The sequence below is a fragment of the Ambystoma mexicanum genome, chromosome 4q (genome assembly GCF_040938575.1).
Source record: "Ambystoma mexicanum isolate Mex_15411 chromosome 4q, UKY_AmexF1_1, whole genome shotgun sequence".
Lineage (NCBI taxonomy): Eukaryota > Metazoa > Chordata > Amphibia > Caudata > Ambystomatidae > Ambystoma > Ambystoma mexicanum.
In genome coordinates this window covers 645,285,271-645,304,080 of record NC_090928.1, presented here as the reverse complement: position 1 = coordinate 645,304,080, position 18,810 = coordinate 645,285,271, and the positions used below count along the sequence as shown (strand labels likewise).

Sequence of the window (18,810 nt, the reverse complement as noted above, 5' to 3'; positions counted from 1 at the left end):
CGCTCCCCACCACTTCCAAATCAAGTAACACTAGTGTGCTAGCACCGCAAACTGTCTTGCCTCCACTTGCCATGCCCATTCCTCACTTTAACTTTCATAAAGTATCTACCAAAGAGGTCGAAAAAGTCATCCTCACCCTTAAACCTTCGAACTGCCACGGTGACTTATGCCCAGCACAACTGATAAAAGATGCTGCTCGCAAACTTTCCCCATTCATTACCAAACTTATAAACGCTTCTTTCACCTCAGACACTATAACCAACAACTTAAAACAATCTTGGGTCCTCCCACTCCTTAAAACACAAAACCTAGATCCCTCCATCCCTACCAACTACCGTCCCATCATCACAGTGCCATTTCTTCTTAAAATCCTTGACTAAATAGCATACTTACAAAGTCAACATTTCCTTGAACACAATCACCTCCTAGGAGTCAGTCAGGTTTCAGACCCCAACATGGTACTGAGACTGAGCTAATAAACCTTAAGGCACAAATAGATGAGCTAAGAGACGAGGGCAAAACGGCACTATTGCTGCTTCTTGATCTCTCAGCAGCATTTGATGTGGTTGACCATAAGATCCTCTGCAACCATTTACAGTCGGCAGCCCACTTCTCTCAAGAGGCAATCGACTGGATCCAGTCCTTTCTCAATAACGGAATAATGCGGGTCTTCTCCCCATTAGCAGCTACTGACCCAATGCCTATTACTTGTGGTGTGCCACAAGGTTCCTATGTCTCTCCCACATTGTACAACATCTTCACAAAGCCCCTTTTCAATGATCTTGATGGTCTGGGTATCACCTACACGAACTACGCTGATAATACTCAGATCCTCATCCTGCTGATGGGGGATTATGACAAGGATTTGGCCTTTGTAAACCGAGTATACCTCATCATCCAGGCATGGATGGCTTCTCACGGTCTAGGCCTGAATGACGACAAAACTGAACTCCTCGTCCTAGGCACGACATCCAACCTTAAATTAGGCCAGAACAATTCCTCATTTGAAATTGACAATAACATCATCGCTGAAGCTAAGGAGGTCAAAACCGTTGGCTTCCATCTAGACTGTACTTTAACTTTCAAAAAACAAGTAAACACTATGGCTTCCGCTACCTCCTACACCTGCAAAATTATCAGAGCAGCCAAACCCTTTATCTCTTCCAACAACTGCATCACCTTAGCCAGAGCCTTGATCCTGTCCAAACTGGACTATTGTAATGCCCTCTACGTAGGCAGCAACAAATACATTACGAACAAGATTCAAATCTTGCAAAATAACACCTTAAGAGCAGCCTCTCCGGAAGAAAGCCCATATTTCAGATATTGGAAGATCTGTCGACTGGCTCTCTACGAAAGGCGAGATTCTCCTTAAATCTCTCTCCCTGACACACAAATGTCTTCATCTTTCTGCCACGCAATACCTTACCACGAGATTCACTAGGCAAGCATCATGCCGCCCCTCTAGAAAGGCCAAGTTGAACCTTCTACTGGTGCCAAGATTTAAACATACAATGTCCGGGGGGAGCAGCTTTCCTGTTAAAGCAGCACAACATTGGAACTCTTTACCCCTGTCCATAAGGGAAGACCTCCCTTACTTACAATTTAGATCTAATCTTATCTCTTGGATCAAGGAACATGACTTCTAATGCAGTTATCATTGTTCCTCTTTGTTTCAGCTATAATACGAATGTGTAAATTGTGTATATTTTATGTAAATTTGACTTATTGTATTCCGTCTCCAATGTTGTGATGTGTCCAGTATTGTAACCTTAACTGGACCCCATCCACAGTGCCTTATGTAACCTAAGCTATACAATCCTCTTGCTGCGCCCTGCTCCCTCCGGGTTAGGTGCGCTTTACAAATAAATAAATAAACAAGCAAACAAAGTAGCAACACTCTGACACCACTAAAGGAAACAAAGTTTCCCAGTACTGACAGTCTAAAGGACATGCCAGTTTCCCCATTACAGATGAGCAAATGCCAGTGCAGTGAAACTTAAAAGCTTCACTGTACTGCCAAAAGAGAAGGTCCGCAAAAATGAAAGCAAAAGGTTTGGGGGTCCATAAAGACGGAAGGAAAGGTGCAGTAAAGAGAAATCTTTTCTAACAGTAACGGCCCGGTGGGCCGTGGGCCATTACCACCCGATCCAGACCACTGGATCAGGTGTTATTGTCATAGTAGCAAACTTACAGCTTTCTAACCATACAGCCGGATATGGCGGTAAAGAGGCTGTGAAATTAGAAGAGAACTGGAGGGCCAATCTCCTAGAAACCATGTTTGAGGCAATTTAAGTACTTCAATAGGGCCTCAATGTTCATTAGCCATTGCCTAGTAATAATTGAGTATTGGCGAGCGAGAAAGGATGTGCTGTGTATATGTGGAGAAATGTCAAATTGCAAGCTAGCTGTTTTCCATTTTTACCCTTCTTAAATATGTTCTGCTACATAGGAGCACAGATAAGAATGCAACAAAATGTGGAGATGTGGGGCCAGTCACATTGCTCTCAGAGAAATTGTGGGCTGGCATAGACGCCATGATCCTACTTGCAAAGCTTTTCAGGGTTTAGGTCTGATGTATGCGTCTGAAAAGTTGTAATGTGTACATGATTCCCTGAAGGGAATCATGTACACATAGTCCTGTTATTTATACAGCGCTTTGGCTGAAGCACTTTACATATAACATTTTTATATTCAATTATTATTCAACTGAATTGGTATTTTTTATTTTATTGACTAATGAAGAAAGTCCGAGTCAGCCTTGCTGGGATTCAGACCTGCAGATCGCGCACATAAGGTCACAGTGGGTGTGCCTGCTAATTGCCGTTATTGCGTGTATTGTGCCCATGTAGGCATGGACTTAACCTGCATAAGTAGACATCCCCTATGTTTTGGACGTAATGAACATTTTTTTTTGCTCAGTCCACACTATTTGTCCACACTATTTGCTCTCACCACTAGCTGTTGTCGAGTGATAAATCGCTCTTGGCGAGTAAGGAATGGTGTTCTCTTTGATGCAGGGAACTGGAATTCATTCCTAGAGGTCAGTGACTTTTATGCTTCCCTAGGAACTTTCCATTTTGACCTCTGCTTTAGTCATGCATTGCAAAGAAATTGTGCGTAAATTGCATGTCTAAATCTTTTTTTTTCTCTCAGTAGGCCACAATGTCCAGAAACATCGGAGGGACAGGAAACCTAGAAACTAGAATTGTGCTCCTGTGATACTGGGCAGGTTTGGGGACTTTGTAGGGAATCCTAAATATGTGAAACCCCTCCTGCAGAGGTGTTGGTGGCCAGAAATGTCACAGCCAATGTCAAGGATGTATTTCACCTACAAGCCCTGTTGGTGAAAGACATAGGTTGCAACGTGGCCTGTTAAGATCCTCTGCGTTTACTGGTTACTGTTCCGGACGTGTTTTCCACGTCCTCCACAAACCCTAATCCGTTTCTGAGGACATGGATGAATACATCCTAGCGGCACCCTTTCATTGCCGTTCCTGTGTTGCCGCAGATTTTGTGACCCCAGATAAGATGGGTATCTATATACATGTGGTGAGCCTGTACTTTGCAAGTTTGAATCCCCAGGGTAATCTGAGACATTCGTTATAACGAATGTTGATCGAACTGGGTAATCTCAATTCTATTTCTAATCGCCTCAATTAGTAGAGCGCTTACGCTTAGAATCTCAAGTCATACATTTTTCTAAAATTGATTTGCAGATTGCTAATTTAAATGTTCTTGATTGGAAAGCAAACCTATTTGATTAGTAAGCTTCTACTAATATGTTTAATGTAATGGGAAGTTATTTTTACCCAAGAGAAAAAAGTAGCCATACAGAGTTTTGTGTACTCCCAAAATAACGCATATGTGAAAAGAAGTCTGTAAATGTTGACCTGCATGAAAGGCGCACAAAAACGCTAAATATGATAAAAAGGCTCTGAAAATACTCACTTTTCAGTGCCAATCTCTGTGCACCTCGATGCAGTCACTTTTGTACAGGACAGTGTCTCCGTATATGTTATGTTTACCTCATCGGTTGCTGTGTAAGGGGATGCTTAGAAATGTTCATGAATCGAAAGTTCATAATGTTAGCGGAAAGTCAGAGCTGAGACCAAGTGCAGAGTATATATTGTTGCAATAGGCAGGGTAATTGGCAACTTTAGATTTTAAGATGGACAAGGTGGCCCTTACCATTCATTGATGTAATCGCTATATTGATATCAGTTGAAAGTCTCCTTCGTGGCTGGCAGGGATGGTAACAGCCATCCAGCCCGAGTTAGGTAGGCCTGAGCGCAGCATTCCAGCTCTGCCAGCCCCTGAAAGTAGTATTTATCGGTATTTGCACCCCAGCTGATGAACCTTTGGTTTTTAAGGGCAGGCTTTGCTTGATTCATGCATGCCTACTTACTTTTAAAAAACGAATTGCAATCAAATATATTCACAGGGTGCAAAATGTCAAGTTGTAGTCCACGAGCCACACACAAGTCACCCGCCCCCATTTGTGAAAGAAGTGTGGTGGATGACGCGTTGCGAGCCCATGTGCGCCAAAACTTCAGCAATAGGATACACATTAAAGTGATTTGAGATCACTGTCCCCGAAAGTGAAGCGTAATGAGCTATAGTTCTTAACATGTACATTAGGTAGATGTAAAAAGTGAGCACTTAAATTGTGAGGGGGCAATTTCTCCTAAGTGCTGCTCTTAACAGAAGAGTGCATGGAGCCCTATATTATTCCTGTGCAAAACAGAATGACACAAAAATGCAATGCCTGAAATGTAAGCAGACACACTACACTGGAAAATGCAATTCCACCATTTTATAAGTCGAATATGAACTTGCTCTAAATTAAAACAAAAAAATGCACTTCTACAATTCTACAGACTCTATATGAATGCAAGGGCTGTCCCCAGAAACAGACTCCCAAAGCTTCATTTGAAAATGTGGTCAATGAACACATTTGCTGAATAGTTTCCAAAACAAAATGCTGTTAGTAGATGTATTCAGACTTTCAAGTTATGTGTGCAACTTGAACTTTGGCTAGGTTTTATTTTAAGAGCATGCACATGTTGGCGATACGCCACGTTTTGGTGTGAGAGTTTCAGCGCAGGCCATTTTGCCACATCACTGTGGCCAAAGAGCCCCTTTAGGCGCTGCAACAGTTTCGCGGCAGTCAACTCTGCACCGGTCATTTGGCGCAAAGGTCATTTTGGCACGGCGGCTATTGACATTTAGCAGCCATTTTCTAAATGACCCTTACATATGATGAGCAACCGCAATTTGGGCTGCCTAATGTACAATTTTACAATGGCAGCAGCGTCAACAATGCCAGGTTTGAAAAACCTGAAGGTATTTTCACTTATACTCTCTTGGGATCTTCTACACAGGTGGCCAGGGAAAGTCTATCGCTTTTGGATCCCGACCCTGGGGATGGAGAAGCAAGGGACGATACTCTGGGTGGAGGATCCTTGGGGATTGGGAGGGAAAGATACTTGGGTGAGACACAGTATTCCCCATTCCCTTTTTAGGAAGAACCCTTCATTCCAAGAACACTAATAGGGTATTGTTATACATGTCTTCAGGGACTGCAGAAGCTGGCGGTCCGAACAGGGATGGCGTGAGAACAGGAGTTCTCTGGTGCAACTGCAAGGCAAGAGAAGGCGGCATACTGAAGGGCCGGCCTTCTAACGAAGAAGCAGAGTACTCATTCTCCCGTGGTGCTGCAAGAGTGCGGAAGTGTCACAGGGGCAAAGGAGCAAACCCTGTAAGCATTCAAGTAGATAGGAGCAGCTTCAAGTGGATCTAGGTCAACTGGCATAAGTACCGCTCACCTGGCACCTTCCAGGTTGCAGCTATTCTTCCCCACTTAGCAAGTCCCGCCTACCTGGTGCCTTCCTGGTTGCCGCTCTTTTCCCTTCTTAAGGAGCCCTCCAGCCTCTTTTCCTTTGCAGATGGGAGCAGGTGCAAGTGGATCTAGGTCACCTGGCATAAGTACCGCCCACTGGCACCTTCCAGGTTGCAGCTCTTTTTTGCCTACTTAGTAAGCCTCACCCACCTGGTGCCTTCCTGGCTGCTGCTGTTTTTCTCTACTTAAGGAGTCCTCCAGCCTCTCTTCCTTTGCAGATGGGTAGCAGGTGCAAGTGGATCTAGGTCACCTGGCCTAAGAACTACCCACCTACCTAGCCCTGCCTCTTCCTTCCTGCTCTTAACTCAACAAGGGCATCTCTCGCACGGGCGGCCGCAGCGAAGGGCACTTCCTGTTTGGACCTGTTCGGACTAAAAGGACCCAGAGCCCTACCCCCTGCTTAGACAGCAGGTAAGCATGCACCAACATGTGTTTACTCCCTCTGTCCCCACAGGCCATCCCCACCCCCTCTGGTCCCCTGTAATGTTGTCTTGTGTCCCCCTCCCTTCTCGCACACAGGTGTTGCCTGTTTTGCTTGATTCTTCTATCCTGCCCCCACCACCCCCTCTCCAGCCTACTTCTGCAGGAGTCTTTCCTGATATATTCTGGTTTCACCATCACCGTCTTGTGGCAAATGCTGGCTTTGACTTTTATGGACGTCATTGATTCATGGTGTGTCACCCGCGACTTCCTTTGTATCTTGTACTCATGGTGGCCCTGAATCATGCTGTGACCATATTTATCTTGTATCCTGGTTTGCAACATTATGTGTTACTACTGGCTTCTGCAATTGTATTCGTTCTCCACTCTTTGAATGCTTACTCTCTGTTCTCTACTCCTCTCCCTTTCTCCCTTTTCCCATCTCCCCCCTTTACTTTCTTCTGTGCATTTATTCTATCAGAATTGTCCCTGGACCTAGTATGATAGCAACCGTGTCTGTCTTCTCCCCCCTCCCCTTACTTGTTTCCTCCCCCGCCACTACCCCACTGCCCCCCCCCCCCGCAGCACTATCTGAAATGTCGCCAGGCCTAGTACCATAGTTAATTTCACATACTTACTGTTCATGGCCTGTAAGAATGTCATTGTGTTTTCCCTTGTTCCCTCCCTTGCCTTGAAGCGCTTTGAAACACATTGTGTAGAGGCACTATATAAATAGACTATCATATCAAGATGAAGCAAGTCCAGTGCGATATGCGGGGAGCCTACAGAGACAGCCGGTGAGTTTCAGGGATAAGGAAACCCGGTGTGAAACTGACCGCGAGCGTTGTGAAGAAACCGGTGATTGTGAACAGATACATTGTAGCGGAGTGGTTGCATGGGTCTAAAAGGAGCGGAACACATTCTCAAAAGTCTCCTTTTGAAACTGTTCATTGATTTTAACGATCACGTAAAGTGTTAAAGGAACCGTACACCTTGAGAAAAGAGAAGGAGAAGTTCGGAAAGGTTCAGATATGCGAAATAGACATTTAAATGGTGTCAGCAAGAACAAACCTTTATCACTCAATTTTATAAAATATATAAACCTATTTCAACATCGAATTGAATCAAAATACAGTAGATGGTTTTTTCTAAATACAGGACCAAATCAACCAATCAACCAATGGAAGAAAATTAACAGTCCTGCTTTTGTGAACTATTTTGAACTTAGGGGAAGGGAACCTCAGTGTCTCTGTTGTGAATAAGTTTGAACTTGGGGAAGGGAACCCCAATGCTTCTGTTATGAAATGTCTTGAATACAAACTAATTCCCTTTTTAGTCTATGGAGGACGATCTTGAGACTTTATGAAACTATTTCACACTTGGGAAAGGGGTTTGAAAAGAAGCTCAGAACTTTGGGTTAAACAATGTTTTCTTTTGGTTGCTGATATCCCTACACATTATATAGAATTAGTTGTGAGGGCCAGTATAGGTTTTGGACACAGATGGATTCTTCAGTTGAAATCATTGACTCAGACCTTCATAAGGTAGGGAAATTCCACCTTAGCACAGTGCAAGTTAGGCCTTACTCCACCCTGACAGTCAAGTTAATAAAAGTGTTTGAGTTGAAATTTGAATCTGTTGTCTGTGTTCTTCTTCATGAGGCCTTCACACAGGGCACTGTGTAAGCTGTATATTGAAGGCAGGGTTGTCCAGAAAATGCACATTATATACAAGGGCACTGCAGGAGCTGTACAGTGACAGCAGGGCTCAACCCATTGATCAGCAGTGCGACAGCATGCACCATTCAAATAGGCTCTGTATTGGAGCACAGGGAGACACAGTGTGACAGCAGGTATCAAGATAGACCTATTGAGCTCTATATTGTGACTCCATTGATTTGACGAGAATGCAGATGCAAAGCTAATATGGAATGCACACCTTCCCCAGTGCTAGAGACAAGTCAAAGTGAGCAGCCACTAAGGGCCAACACAAGTAGTACCTCAAACAAACTAATAAATGAACAGTGAAGTAGGTGCTGAGAACCAGTCCTATTACGTGCCAACATAGACCTGGTGGTAGCATGTGCATATGTTTCAGTCTTAATTGGGCTCTGTCAAGGCATTGTATCCAGTACTTGGTACATGGAATTACATGAGCTCATGACAAATATGAGATCATTATATATGTGTCATTCAATTAAAACAAACAAATACAATTTTGGAAAAGTTTGTCAGATATTTTGTAAATGATGTTGGTTGGATCCCTAGAGGTCAGTGGAGCCAAAATGTGGCTCTTAATGTAAGACTTAAATTGGTGGATTCCAAACTCTTTTTGAGGCTTCTATCCATCATGGGACCTTGAACCCAGGATGAAGTGCCATAATGCATAGGGTTTCAAGTCTGGACCTTGAAAGCAACAACTTACACAATGCTTTCTTGAGCAACGTATATAGTAATTGTTGTGGCCTTCTGTGCAATTAAGAGCCATATCGCGGCTTCGTTAGCCTCTCCCCGATCCCCATCCTGCTTCCTGGTCTCTCCTTCCCACCTCCCTGCCTCCGCCCGCCCCTAGTTGGGCCTCTGGCCTTGTGTTTTTGAACAGCAGCACGTTGTATCCTTAGAGCTAGACGCATGTACCTACATTGGATCAGCCTGCTGGTAATGTTTCTTTAAACATATTTTTGAGCAACGCTCCTGCAAAGCTCAATATAGTCATTTTTGTGGCCTTCTGTGCAATTAAGAGCTGCATTGCGGCCTGCTGAGCATCCCCTCTGCTCCCATCCCGCAATTTAGAGCCATATCGCGGCCTGGTGAGCCTCTCCTTGATCCCCATCCCACGTTCTGGTCTCTCCCTCCCACCTCCCTTCCTGCCCCGTCCCCTGATTGAGCCTCTGGCTCTGTGTTTTTGAACAGCAGCACAGTGTATCCTTAGAGCTAGTCGCTTGTGTGTTACTTACACTGAATCAGCCTGCTGGTAATGTTTCTTTAAGCATATTCTTGAGCAACGCTCCTGCAAAGCTCAATATAGTAATTTTTGTGGCCTCTGAGCATCCTCTCTGCCCGCATCCCGCTTCCTGGCCTCTCCCACCCGCGCCCGCCTCCCTTCTGCCCAGTCCCCTGATGGGACCTCTGTCCTTTTTCATTTGTGACTCCAGGGCAGCCCCCTGCCCATGCAGCCCCCTTGGCTAAGGGCCCGAGGCAAAGGGCAGCTCCCTACAGAAGCAGCTCCAGGTTGTGTTTGCCAGCGGAGCCTGCAATGCAGCCATCAACCAGCTGCGACAGACAAGGGAAGGTAAACGAGGTCCAGGCAGGGGGCTCCGCCATTACTTCTCCCCATTAAACTGTCCAACCTGCTTTATTACCTAAAAGCTTGTAGTCTGCTCCACATAGGCCACGGTTGTATGTTAGCCATATCTGGCATTTAGGCCAAGTGTGTTACTTAGCCACGTCTGGCATTTATTTATTTGCATTTTTAAATGCTTACACAGCCCGTGGGCATCTAGGTGCTGTTACAGGAACATATTTCCCTTAGTTGCGTATTTATAACGTGCTTAATAACCAGAGGTTTCTAAGTGCTGACTCGGGATTCAAACCTGTGTTGCTTGTGTCGTCTTGTTTCCAAGGCGAGCACGTTGCCGCTGAGCTATCCTCCTGGGAAATTTAGGCCAAGTGTGTTCGCCATATCTGGCATTTAGGCCAAGTGTGTTAGCCATATCTGACATTTAGGCCAAGTGTGTTAGTCGGCCAAATCTGGCATTTAGGCTTCTATCCGGGAGTCTCAAATGTAGGTGTTTTGCATTTGCTGTTTTTCCCCCTTTTCAGAAATCTTGAATGTAGGCATTTTTCATTTGCTGTTGTGTTTGAAACGTAGGCTTCTTTCCCTCTATCATGGAATCTCGAATCTAGGTGCTTTGCATTTGCTGTTGTTTGGAAATTGGGCGTTCTTCCCTCTATCCAGGAATCTAGACCTGCTCCGCTCCTCCAACATCATTCTCCCAGCCCTAGGTGCTCCACCGCCTCTGCTGGATCCAGCCCGACCTGCACTCTAGCGTTACTGCTGTGCTCCGAGTAAAACAGAACTAAGCTTCTGCATAGTAAGGGACCGCAACCCTAGGTGCTCGACCAACCCCACACTACTCAGAATCTAGAGGTAGCTAGGGATAGTTGGCAGGAAAGAGGAAGGCAGCCACAAATTGACAGCTGTTCAATAAACCAAGGAACGCAGACTCATATAGTCAGACCAAAGGATAAAGACACCTACGGTGCGCACCCATGAAGAACCATCCACCTCTGCATTAAAATCCCCTCCCTACCCAGTCTGCTAACTATCAGACCGTAAGAGCCGTCAACTCCCAACCTTGCCCCCTCGTCCATAACCACAGTTCACTAAAAACCACAAAGACACCCAAGGACAACTACAACCCAAAATTCAGGAAAGTGTTGCTGGCAGGAAAGGGCTCCTGCAAACCAAATACAATAACGTATACTCATTAAACTCGACACAGAACGGGACGATGCGAGAGAAAACTAGGAGAAACTATAAATCAAATGGAACACCACCATGACACCACGCCAACAAACGGACACGACAATGGAACACACACCCATAAGCATGACAGAAAATAAAACTAACTCTAAAAGAAGAGAAAAATCTTTATACCAACACCATACCTCGCGACGGACCACCTACCAGAACAATTCACAACCACCAATGTTGCTAGATACTCCAGCAGGATACCATGACCGCACAGGAAAAGGCCAGAAACATCCGGAAGGAACAAGAGGGGAAAATGACACCCTCACTCAATATATCACCAAAAATATAGGGCACCAACAGCAACAAGATACAAAAGAGGAACCTGAAGAAGTGAGGAATCCAATACGAAACCTAGCCGATCTACTCTAGTGATGAAACAGACCCTACTGAACACACCTCACACCCTGAGAGTAACAGGGAAACCCACCAACAAGACCACCATAAGAAGATACCAAGAACAAAACAAAGCACTATTTAAAAAAATATACTGCAATCTAATCAACGCAAGATCAATGTCCAAACATTCTACAGAGATCTATGATCTACTCTACGACGGTGGCATAGACATCTTATTCATCGCCAAAACCTGGTTAGATGACAACTACAAAGTCACACTAAAAAGCTGTCTACCTGACAACTTCAAATGCACACAGGTAAACAGAAAAGGAAAAAGAGGAGGAGGATTTTCATTAGCCTACAAAGAACACCTGAAAAGAAAAACAGATTACCCGCTGAACATCAGAAACTTCTAAATCCTCACCTTTCACCTGCCAGCAAACTCAAAAACAAACGTCCTATTCATACTCCTCTATAGACCACCGACCTACGACGCAACTGTAGAGGAGTAGGTGGTCACGTCATCCCTAGCTCCCGCCCCATCATACTGGAGTAGAAGAGCCCTATGTGGGATACCAGCTATCATCCCAGCACTGCATCGAGTGTATGAGAGACTAAATGCACTCAGACAACTGTATCGAATGTACACTCGCACTGAAAGGGTGCAAGGATGTCTGCACACACTATTGGACATCATAGAGCTGTAAGTGAAATCAAATCTGACAAGGGCAGAGTGACGTCATGAAGGAAAGATCCTGAGACGTACTAAAATGTTTTGCAAATGCTTAAAGAATAAAGATTTAACTGAAGTAAGAAGAGAAACGTGTAATCAAATATGAGGAAATCATATATGCAAAGAAGATAAAGTAACCTGCTGCCTAAAGTGTATATACGCAGAAACGTAAGGTAGATGAGACGTATAGAGGCTTGCTGCAGAAGAAAACATAACGTGGCCTGGGTGGCCATGATAGAAAGATGGCCACTGGACTCGTATTGAAACCAATCAAGCTACCTCGGAGGCAGACCAGGGCTGAATAGTCAGAAGACGCTGGAAAAACAGCTTGGTGTGAGGAATAAAGAGGAGTCTATTGGCCTGGGATCAAGGATGCTACTTCAAGGAATAATTGAACTGCACAAGGGGAGCCAAAAGGATAAGCCATGTACGTAAGACATAGTTACTTAGATTAAGTAAAGCGATAGAAAAACCTCTGCAAGAGCAAAGTATCGGACAATTAAAAGATGCAAAAAGCCTATGCAAGGTGGAGTGAGCAAGAGGAGGCTGAGAGGAGTAATGACACCCAGCATAATTGAATCAAATGGCAGGAAATAGAAGGTCAGAATAGACAAATTTGTGGTCTCCTCACACGTGATTCAGAAGTTGAAAACAAGGGCTATTCATTAAGCTGTAGACACAGATAATGGTGTACCTACCCTCCCTTAAAAGTCCCTGAATAGAGAAAACGCTGCAAGGTTAACTATAAAGGAGAAGCCTTGGCTTAGGGCTGCACTGATGAGAGATGATGGACCAATTAGGAAAGTAGGGAGTAGTCTGATGTTCCTTTCGGCACTTGAGTTTTGTTTTGTTTACATGCTGCTAATGAGCCAAATGTCCAAGGACGGGAAAGCAAGACAACCAATCAGAGGGTCTATGTAGCAACATGCTATACAATGTTGCATAGGCCAGTCCGCTGCCATTTATTCTGCTATAATCCGTATTATACCCCACCTCAACATAATGGAGAAAAAAAAAATGAAACTTGAACTAGAATGGAGGAAAAACTATGACCAGGCAAAAAGAATAAACTATCAAAAACAAATCTGAGCATACAAAAAGGATTTTCTCAAAGCCAAGAAGAAATACTATGACAACTGAATCACAAAAGCCACCAACACCCACAAAGAACTATTCAACATCATAAATGAGATGAGAAATCCACCTGGATGCAACAACACACCAGTACCTTCATAAAAACTATGCAATGATCTTGCAGGCCACTTTAAAAATAAAATCTCTGACATACATCGGATCATACAAAGCATACCAATCAACCAGACCGTGCATCATGCCCCACCTACTCTGGAACCACAGATCAAGCTGCACAGCTTCACCCAAATATCGGGAGAGAGATTCCTCAAGCCGGTGAAACATAGCAACAAAGCAGGCTCACCAATGGACCCCTGCGCACCAGACATCTATAAATCAATCCTTGCAACAGGGCACACCACTGGAATCCCACAGAAACCTCTTCAACCAATCGCTTTCAGCAGGAAAACTACAGCAGGCTTTCAAATCTGCATACATCAAACCACTCCTCAAGGATGCAATGGGTGATGTGGAAGACCTCTCCAACTCAAGACCGATATCAAACATTCCCTATCCAGCAAAACTGCTAGAGACCTATTTCTACAAACAAACACTGGAGCGCGTAGAAAACCGCCAACTATTGGACCAGGCACAAGTTGGCTTCAGACTCATGAGAGGGACAGAGACGGCACTTCTCTTTAGCTGGGATGACCGAAAGACTCACGTAGAATCGAACGCAAATCTGCAATAACCTAAAGACCAACGTAGATTCCAACGCAAACTCCGTACTAACACTACCTCTCTGCAGCGTTCGACACAGTCAGCCACAACATCCTCATCAAGGGACTGAAAGAAATAGGGATCATTGACACAGCGCTGCTCTGGATTGAATCTTTCCTATCTGAAAGAACAAGCAGTATTGATAAAACCATTCAAATCCACGCCGCGGGACACCACCTGTGGAGTACCACAAGGCTCCTCCCTATCCCCACTCCTTAACGTCTACATGATGCCACTAATCAACCTCATCAAAAGGCACAGCCTCACCTGCTACAGTTACGCAGATGACAACCAAATCATCTACAAAATTGAAGTTGTATAAGAGGAGAACACAACGCTAGTAGACCGTCTCAAAGAACTCTAGGAATGGATAAGCACAAACAGCCTCAAAGTCAACCCGGGCAAGACAGAAATCATGATTATATCCAAAAACCAGAGAACCAACCAACCAACCAACCAACCAACACATCCCATTGCCCACAGAACTAGGAATAGTGCCCACGCCATTCAAAATAGTCAAAAACCTTGGAATCCTAATCGACAACAAGCTTACCCTAGAACCACAAGTAAACGCAACTATCAACAAATGTTTCTTCCACCTGCACACGATCAAAAAGATTCAACCATTCTTTCCTTCAGACACAAAACAGTGGCCATCATCTCCCTCCTCATATTCAGGATGAACTACGCCAACAGCCTATATGCCTGATCATCTACTGAAGAATGCCTGAAATGCCTGATCATCGCTTCGGAATGCCTGATCATCTACTGAAGAAACTGCACCGTATACAGAACACAGTGGCCAGACTTCTCCAGAAACTCACACAAAGGGACCACATCACTTAACATTGGCTGCCAGTCAAAAAACGAATCACATTCCAAACAATGTGCATAACACACAGGGCAATCCGTGGCCAATGAGCAGAATCTTACAAAAGAAGATGACCATTTACCAGCCGACCAGAACACTTTGATCCAGCAACGACATCCGTCTGGTACCTAAACCATGCACAAGGGAAGCACGTGGTGGATCCGCATTCTCTTGCCTAGCCACAAAACTCTCTCCCGAGAGAAATACGAAACATGAAGGACCAATCAAAATTCAGAAAACACACAAATGGCAAGACTGGGGACTAGACCAGACAATGATAAAGTGTAGGGAAGTAGAAAGACCTCTGAATGGGAAGGAGACCCAGATGCACACGCTCCCATTGAGGCCCCTACCAGAAACATAGGAGAGGGAGATCGTAACGTCCCAAGTTGAACAACAGACGGAGAGCATTAGAATTGAAGGGGAAAGAGTGGCAACCGAACAGATAAACCACGGCCCGAGGAAGCTCAAGGGCAAAGGGAAGAGGTGCCCCCTCTTCGGCTACCCCACCTGAAGGGGCCTCAAGGGGCCCTGGGTGGCAATGGTGGCTGCACACCAGGATATACCAGGGGAAAAAGCGATGTAGACACCCATTAGTCTGGGGGTAAGTGGGGGGATCGTCCATTAATAGCCATGCTAACAACCCACAACTCTGCACAGAATATAGGAGGGAGGCCCCCTAGCACAGCACAATGTACGACACCAGCAGGGACATGTGCCACAGGTGACCAAAACTGAGGGGGCACAATGAATCGCCACCACTAACCAACTCCATAAAAAACGTATCCGTCTTCTTACACCTCTCAAACTCTAAACCATACCTATACTGCAGAAAAAACCGCACGCCCTTGTCTAAACCCCAATAACAGAACAACCACACATAGCCTCACACAAAAGCACATGACAACTGCTGACCGAAAATTCACACCTATGCTCAGCGAATGGTGTAAACTGAACTGAAGCTGCCAACGGCAAATCACAACTCTTGTGCTTTTTTCCCCGATTTGGTTTTGATTTACCAAAGCTGAAATGTTCGAGGGAGAAAATATTGATTATTTTTTCGAAATAATCTTCGGTCTTTTCTCCCCTGAACATTACCCCCACAGCTTTATTTTTTTTTAAAAATTGGGATGGCTGCGGCGAACACTACCGCAACCCACGCTCACAATATAGTGAGCAAGGGTGCGGGGGACAAACCCGCAGCCCCAGCACCAAATGCGTGATTTGGTTGAGTTTTTCGAACGTCCGAAATTCGACCATGTCACGCATTCTGTATTTTTTATTCGGTCATTTTGGCCGAAACCTTTTTCCCCGCTGCGCCTTAATAAATTACCTTACCCTCTCGTTTTTCAGATCCGCCAGAGCGCCATGGGACTACTCAGGTGGCGACTGTCTGCAGTATAAATGTCCTTTAACATAACTACTGACTATGTAAATAATCCCATTACAATTATCTATATTTAAATGTATTTGTATGGATATCCTGAAAACATGGCATGAGTTTGGATTTGAAAGACTGGACTTGGAGACCTCTGGCCTTAAAGGCATGGTTTCCAAACAGTCCCTTCAGATACAGCTATTAGAAGTACTGTCTGTGCCCTGCCAGCTTGAATTGCATAGTGAAAATGCAGAATTTCAAAACCCAAGGTATTCACTAAACATCATATTGTTTGCTACAGTTAGATAGTAATGGTCTTCAACATATTTTTCCTGGGTATTTAAGGTTTCGTATTTGACGAGGTTATTGCTGCACAGAAAAGTTCAGTTTTCCAGTTCTAATTAGCAACACACCCTTAACTCTTCACCATGCGCTGCTCATGCCTCACCTGAGGACATCACGTATGACATCTGTCACATTATCTAAAGGCACAGAATGTGGGTGTTCTGGGCAAGGGTAGTGTGCAGGGAGCATGGGTGTCCACCAAGGTCATAATGAAGTACCCCTGAGTAATGTGGATAGCAGTATTGTGATGGGGTTGTGCAGGATCAATAGCGGGTGGCTGTGCCATTTTGTGTGATTGGGGAGAGGCAGTGGTTCTTGGGCACAGCCATGCCCTACCGATGGGGATTATTCTCAAACCATACCCTGGGGGAGGGAGGGCAGTGGGGAGGGACAGTGTCCCTGGAGCATGCCCATGCCCTAGCCTTAGGATATAGTGGCAAGCCATAAACTGGGGGACCTTTGAGGAGGGGAAGTGTGATTTGGTCTCGGTGCACTATCTACAGTGCATGCCGGCAGGTCATGCCTTGTGGGTCGGGCTAATGGGCATGGCGACTGGCTGCATACCATTCCCTGTTGGTAGTGTGAGTTATGGGCATAGTTGCAGGGCCACTGTTCACTATACATATGTGGCAACTGTATTGATGCCATTAGTATTTTTATGTGTTAATTCATGCTCTGTTTTGCACTAGTGTCTTGGGTTTTGGACACCATTTTTAGCAGACAGCGTAGAAAACTGAACTGGGCAGTGCATGGCGAGAGGGTGGATTTATTGTTTTATTGTTAACAGTGATTGACGAATATCCGTATTTAAGGTTTGCATCGTTGCCATGACGTCTCTTTGTCAGAAGACTTGCTGAGTGCATACATATATATTTTATACATATCCCTATTAATAATTGAATAGGTTTGAGGTCATCTCTTGAGTACCATACCTTGTCTGCACATTTGTGACGCATTTAGGACTATCTGATCTTGCTGACTGTGCACTTTCGGGTGGCAGATGCGGGACAGACTTAATCTGCAATCGGGTTGTTAAATAGTTTCCCAAGAGTTCCTGAACACATGGAAAGGGAAACCCTGTTGAATGCTTTCCCCTTGTGATTTTATGTTTGCAGTTTTTAATGTTAACAGTTGTCCAATTGTCAAACGTGATAGTCTTTCGATCATGAGGTGCCACTTAGTTTTGTGTCTTTTCCAGTCGCTGTTTCCTTGTCAAGAGGAGTAGGGCAAGAATGCTCTGATTACTTACCGGTAATGTTCACTACTCCTAGTCCCACTCTTCCTCGACACAGCACTTACCTCATGAGGCCCTTGCCTCCGACACAGGACCGTCGTCTATTTCTTTAAATCCCTATAACTCCTCCCCAACATCCACGTCACTCAGTTTCATATTACCAAGCCGGAGCATGGGACCTTTCCCGCAGGGAGGGTGAGGTGGGTCGTCAGTACTGTGACGAGGAAGAGTAGGACTAGGACTAATGAATATTACTGGTTAGTAATCAGAGCATTACCTCCAGCAAAGAACCGAGCGTGGCAATCCCGCTCAACTGGGACCCCAAGCCCAGCAGGGGACCCAGGAGCAGCGCTGCACCCGAGGGACCCGAAGGCCCGCCACACAGCCCCCCCCCCCTGCAGGGGGCCAGCAATCAGTGCTCCCCAGTGCCCCGCACCGGGAAGAAAGTCCAACCTGCTGAAGGCAGGAAAAATTGAACTGAGTGACATGGATGTGGGGGAGGAGTTATAGGGATTTAAAGAAATAGAAGAAGGTCCTGTGTTCGGAGGCAGGGGCCACATGAGGTAAGTACTGTGACGAGGAAGAGTGGACGTGGACCGATGTTGAATTCTGTGTTTGCTTCTCTGCTCGAAGGGAAAATGTGCCACTGTTTCAGTGTCCGCACTTTGTCCATTTTGCCTCTCTTCAGCTGCACTCAATTAATGGGTACAAACGTGAAGCTCGTGCAGTTTCTTGTCCTTGGTCCAGTGCCTAGTTTGCCGAACATATCAAACTTTGAATATGGGCTTGATATTGACTTTCCGTGTTCAACGGTTGTCTGGAATGCTGACCTTTGTATCTTTAGAGCATTAGCCCTCATATATTTACATTGACAAGTGTTAGGTTTGTGAGCCTAGCCTTTCTACCTAAACCAGGAATTTCTATTTGCTCGTTGGCTGGTGGCTGAACCAGTGGGAAATACCGAATGGTACGTGACTGATCCAGGAGAAGAGCTGGCACCGTGTGGGTTAAAAGGTGGACATGCAGGGGCATTACTCAACTCCGTTAAAGCATGTGGGAACCAAGTCTCTAAGGAAGAAGGTGTTTGCGACCTTTTCAGGAACTTGAAGCCCAATGCAAGCAGTTTAGATTGCAGTGTGGTGTTTGCAGGTGAGTTGCAGCGTAATTTACTGAAATATACAATCAATTTCCGTCTTGTTTTCGG

The 18,810-nt window shown here is 45.1% G+C and overlaps 1 protein-coding gene across 5 annotated transcripts in view; it reads left to right on the top strand.

Moving 5' to 3' along the window:
• EHBP1 (EH domain binding protein 1) overlaps window positions 1-18,810 on the top strand; it is a 2,510,899-nt gene that overhangs the window by 48,485 nt on the left and 2,443,604 nt on the right. The window lies entirely within an intron of this gene.